Source organism: Pseudochaenichthys georgianus, chromosome 11 (assembly GCF_902827115.2).
Source record: "Pseudochaenichthys georgianus chromosome 11, fPseGeo1.2, whole genome shotgun sequence".
In the NCBI taxonomy this organism is placed as follows: Eukaryota; Metazoa; Chordata; class Actinopteri; order Perciformes; family Channichthyidae; genus Pseudochaenichthys; species Pseudochaenichthys georgianus.
In genome coordinates this window covers 12,930,549-12,936,435 of record NC_047513.1, presented here as the reverse complement: position 1 = coordinate 12,936,435, position 5,887 = coordinate 12,930,549, and the positions used below count along the sequence as shown (strand labels likewise).

The window sequence follows — 5,887 nt, the reverse complement described above, 5'->3', positions numbered from 1 at the left end:
ATTAAAAAAAAAAATTGTGTTAGCAATCGAGAAAAACTGTAATACACAAATATCACAGAATAAGTTGACATTCGCTAATGACAAAAATATGCTAAGTCTCATAAAAGAAAGATGCAGTAATAAAGAGAAAGTGCTGCTGACACATCTGGTATTTCCCTGATGGTGCAGTTTAACAGCAGGGTGATAACAGGGGTGGCTGTGGTGAAGGGGAGCGCCGGCAGTAGTTTATCAAGGGTTGAGGGGGAACAGTGGCAGCGATACAGAGGTGGTGCTGAGATTTGGAAGACAGAGGATGCAGTAGGAGTAAATGTACAACACGAGCACAAAGGCGAAGGAGGAGGAGTGTTGAGATAACAGCGGTGATGGTGGTACGGTGGGAGCAGGAGAAGAGTTTATCTCCGTCGCTGAATGTTCTCCATTGTTGGGCTCCTGGCTTTCTGGCCTCCACAAAGATGTGCCTCTGAGAAAAGAGGGGGGGGGATAGTGGAGGAATTCGACAATCTGCAACGCTATCTCTTAAAGGTCACATGTCATGGTCCTTTCTACTGATCATAATACCATTGTTGAGGGATATTACAATAGAAAGATACTGTGCAATTTTCCAAACGCACATTGTTTCGCATACAGCATCTCTGTAAACTACGTGTATTCACTCTCTCCACTAAACGGCTCGTTGGAGCTCTTGCCCCCCTCCCTGTGAGCCCAGTGTGCTCCGATTGACCAATCCACAGACTTCCTCACACACACACGCAGCTCAGCTGATGTCTCCTCCGGGCTGCTGCTGATAACAGACAGTTGCGATCGCGGCGAAATTCTCTTTGCTGACCCATTCTCACAGCGTTTATCAACCTTTTTCTTCTCAATATCAAGCCACACTTATTGTTTTTACTTCGGCTGAGACTTTGTGTGTGCTCGGGGTGATTCACAACGTCCGATTGTTTCACGTTGTGAATCGCGCTGAGCTCCGTGGAGTTGTGATTTCCTTGTTTAGCGATACACAGCGAAACACAGCCAAACTCACCCTGAGCACACACAGTCTCAGCCGAAGTAAAAACAATAAGTCTGGCTTGATATTGAGAAGAAAAAGGTTGATAAACGCTGTGAGAATGGGTCTGCAGAGAGAATTTCGCCGCGATCCCAACTGTCTGTTATCAGCAGCAGCCCGGAGGAGACATCAGCTGAGCTGCGTGTGTGTGAGGAAGTCCGTGGATTGGTCAATTTGGACCAATCAGCGGGGGCTTAACGTAACGGCTCCACGGATTGGTCCATTTCGTTCCGGTTACAACATGACGTCCTGATGTACCCGGAAGAATCAAATGGATGATGACGTTTCACCAACGAGGCGTTTTGGGGAGTTCTTCTCTGTGTTAGAATTTTACTCGCTACAGGGTGTATTTTGAGGGTTTTGACTCTGCACACCGTTTACATGCATAAAAACCTTCATAACACACAAGGGGACGGGTAATAACCGGAAAAGCATGACATGTCACCTTTAATCTTCACCCGCAGCTGCTACCAAGCAGCAGCCCTCCTCCTGTCCCTTCACTCTCTGTGAGCTTGTGAAGCCATTTGAAGTGTCACTGCATTGACGTAGTTAAAACAAAGCACCCACAATGAAAAGAAAAAACTATGGGTGCTCAGAAAGGTTAGAATTTATTATTACTATTTCATTTTTAAGGAATCCTAATGTCAAAACATCTTAAATGTTTACAACATGTTCACCCCAAAGTTGTTTAAATTAAAGTATTAGTTAAAAGTTAAAGGTAAGTTAAAGCCTTTTATTGTCATTATAGAAAAAGTACAACGAGATTCAGAGTGCAACTCTGTCCCAGTGTGCACAAACTAGACATACATAACATTAATAACACGGCAGTAGGACAGACAACATAAGCAATCATATGGGGGGAATAAATAGTTAAAAATATTCATGTGAAAATAGTATATAATATAAGTGCATTCAAAGTGTGTATATGTGTGGAGATGGCTACGGTTATTGCATTAAGTGTGGTGGTTAAGCAGCCTGACGGCCCAGGGGTAGAAACTGTTTTTGAGTCTGTTTGTCCGTGACTTGAAGCTCCTGTATCTCCTCCCAGAAGGCAGGAGAGAGAACAGTCTGTGACCTGGGAGTCCTTTAATATTTGATTTGCTCTGCTGAGGCAGCGGGAGGTGGAGATGTGTTCCAGAGAGGGCAGGGGGCAGCCGACGGTTTTCTCTGCCATCCTAATCACTCTCTGCAGGGCTTTCTTTCTTTCTGAACAGCCAGCATACCACACCGAGATGGAGTATGACAGCGCACTCTCGATGGTCGCCCGGTAGAAGGACACCAGCAGCTTCTTGTTCAGTCTGTTTCTCCGAAGCACCCTCAAGAAGTGTAGTCGCTGCTGGGCTTTCTTAACTGCTGCAGCGGTGTGTGCTGTCCAGCTGAGGCTCTCCGAAATGTGAACCCCCAGGAACTTAAAGGTGGAGACCCTCTCCACTCTCTCTCCATTGAGGTGAAGGGGGGCGGGTTCTGGATGGTGCTTTCTGAAGTCTATGATGATTTATTTTGTTTTGTTTGTGTTCAGATACAGATTGTTTGCTGAACACCACACGGACAGCTTCAAGATCTCGTCTCTGTATGCCAACTCGTCGTCTCCCTTAAATATTTGACCGACCACAGTGGTGTCATCCGCACATTTTATAATGGAGTTGGAGGGGTGAATGGGAGAGCAGTCGTGTGTGTAGAGTGTGTATGAGGGCTCAGCACGCAGCCCGGCGGGGAGCCAGTGCTGAGGTGCGGGTGGAGGAGCCTATTTTCACTGTCTGAGGACGGTCTGTTAGGAAATTGTTTATCCAGGCGCATAAGATGGGGGGGAAACCTAGGCTTGACACTTTTTCCACTAGTATGTCAGGTATGATGTAAAGAGTTAGTTGAGAAAAAACCATCACGCTCCAGTAGGGAGCTAAATAATTAGGTTAGCTTATTAGCATAACATAAAGAAATAAATAAAGCACACATCTTTGTAAAACTGCATACATTTTGTTGTAACATTTTGTTTTGATTAAACATTAGGATATTGTGTGTCACCTAGTGAGCTTTTGAGGAGGTTGTGTATTTTTGTATTATATCTAGCTGTTTCCCCCAGCCTCGAGATGTAGCCTACTAAGCTAATCTAATCAACAGCTGTAGCGTCTACTTAAAGGGGACCTATCATGCAAAACTCACCTTTGTACGTATTTTATACATGAATATGTGTCCCCGGTGTTCCAGGGAACTCACCAAGTGTCAGAAAACACAACCCTCTCTATTTTCCTCCTTCGCCAAATCTCTAAAAAAGGGGCTGCAACGGATCTGAAAAAAAACGGATCCAGATTCCAATACTTTTCTACGTCACAAAGAAGTGCTCCGCTTATTGGTCAACTCTCCACCTATCAGGGGAATGAGCCACGGCCACGTGCATTGCCAAACCTCTCATTCGCATATAGGCTATCGGCAGGCTAAATAATCAACACCCCAGTCACATCTGTGTTTTTGCCTGCTCTTGCCAGGATGTCTAAGCCAGTTAAACGTTGTGCTGTTGTTGGCTGCAAGACTCGGGACAGGGGACTGCATGCAATGCCATCAGTGGAAAAAGAAATGAATCTGTGGCTAGACTTCATTTACAAGGGACATGTGCCAGAAGACCACGGAAGATTTCTGTTTGTGTGTTCCAAACATTTTACCACGGACATGTTTATTAACTTCTCTCAAGTCCAACACGGATATGCCTCCAAACTAATGCTAGACCCGGGATCAATACCAACCATCCGGGACCAGGCCAGTGAGGACACATCCAATTTTGAAGCTGTAAGTTTTTATTTAGCGGTGTTTTTCCTGATAAAGCTATCTCTAGCTTGTAGCATGTAGCATGTAGCTTCGCCGTATCAATGTCGCCTCAAACCCAAATAGTAATCGGTTAGGTGTTTATATATTTTTGTAGCATTTTATTTTGTACGCTCCGCAGTCTTTGCTTTGTCATTTGAATTATCAGGCATTTGCTAACATGTTCAGACATACTGCCGTAATGGCGATCTGTGTGAAGGCTGTAAAGCCACGCCCTAGGCGATAACACAAGTATTTATTCTCCTATTTATTAGTATTTTGTATCCTCTACAATCATATTGAGTAAGTTATAATAACAAACGTAATCTTCTGTAGGCAAGTGCCGTTTTTTCCAGCGTTATATGTAAACGCTTTTGTGATTGTAGTCTGTAAGAACGATCAGATATCATCGATCTGTAAGCTAAGCTACGCTACGCTAATGAGACATGCCGTGTTTTGCAGCGTTATATGTAAAAGCTTTTGTGTGTTTACTTGTTTGCGCACATGAATATAAATGGGGGTGTGTTAGGATACAACACTGTGGATGTATGCGAGGGGGGACACACACCACGAGTAAAACTGAGCTAAAGCCCCGTCGGTCTGTTGTTGTTGACAAGGCCTTACCTCTAGCAACAGGCTAATTAGTGGCTAGCACTCATTACAGTCAGTCTACTGAGCTCAGCCCCTCTCCAACACATCACCTGCATTGAGTCAGAAACACAGCATGCACGTTACGGTTCAAAACTAACTCAGATTGGAAAAGGCTAAGCAAAGAGCTTTGCTAAATAGAGAGCTTTGCTAAATAGAGAGTTTTGCTAAATAGAGAGTTTTAGCCCCATCTTTTGGGATTTCAGACTATATTTATCCAAATAGTATTTTCTCATCCTGAATACTAAGTTGAGATGATTTTGTTCTAACTATGTGTTCTTCTTTACAGGCCAGCACCTCACATACTTACTAATTAGTGACAATTTGTACATCCTTTGCTATTATTTACATTTTTTTTTATCATGGCGGAAATGAAAGACTGTACCTGGCAGCCCTGCACTACAATGAAAACGCTGAGCGTGCACAAGCCACTACATCCACTGGAAACCCTCTGTATAAACTGCAGTTGCCAAAGGCCAGGAAGGGAGAATGCAGAGCAAAACCAGTAAAGACTGACCCCACATTCCGTAAGTGTTTAAAATATTTATTATACAACTATTTACAAATATAAAATAAAAAAATTAGAAAGAAGTTTCAGTTTTTTACATGCATATACTAATCTAAACCACATTTTTTGTTGTGCTTTTTTTTACCATTGCACAGCCCTACGTGGCCAACTTGATGGACCTCATCTTCGACCAAGTCTTTGTGGACCCTGCACCATTATGAGCGACCTGACAGGGAGGAAGTCATCGCCGGGTATGCTACACGGTTCAATTTGGCTGCTGTCTGAACCCAACATCGACATTTCACAGATCAGGAAACTCCCTGCGTATCCTGAGGACAACGCAGGCCGGAATCACCACTCTGATCCTGCGTCCAAGGAAGCCCCAGCACCAGCTCACAAAGCTTCTGTAAAAATATTTAGTGTCATTTATACAAAATACAAGTAGGCTACATTTAGTTTTTTTGTATGGGTTTTTTTAACCGTTGATTTTGACAATAAAGTTCCAAGTTGATATCAAAATGTGTCGGGATTATTCATGTTTGGATGGGTAAAGAATATTCTGATTTCAAAAGCATACGGTTGTGTGTGTGTGGACCTTTTTGTCGTACACATGGGTGTGTTATGCCATTGCTGTGTAGTATATAATAGTACAATGACAGAATGAAAGATTGCATAAAGCCATATACACCAGTATTTATTTCCATGAACAATATTAGCATTCGTTTTACAATTTCAGTCAAAACAAACAAACCACTCACTGCTCTATTTGTCTCAACTGTAGTCCACCATGTTCAGCTCTGTAAATATGCAACGCATTCTGCAGGGAGAACACATTTAGGCACACAGGCTCCAATCCAGGATGGTCCACCATACAGGTTACAGAGTCCTCA

The 5,887-nt window shown here is 43.3% G+C and overlaps 1 long non-coding RNA gene across 2 annotated transcripts; it reads left to right on the top strand.

The window, feature by feature from the left end:
* Window positions 1–2,165: 2,165 nt before the first annotated feature.
* On the top strand, window positions 2,166–5,440 carry LOC139434763 (uncharacterized). 2 transcript variants are annotated; one of them, XR_011644066.1, is made up of 3 exons: window positions 2,166–3,826; window positions 4,868–5,016; window positions 5,153–5,440. It is a non-coding gene; the product is annotated as an uncharacterized lncRNA (long non-coding RNA). The 2 variants fall into 2 exon arrangements; XR_011644067.1 differs by having other exon boundaries at window positions 4,779–5,016.
* Window positions 5,441–5,887: the final 447 nt, after the last annotated feature.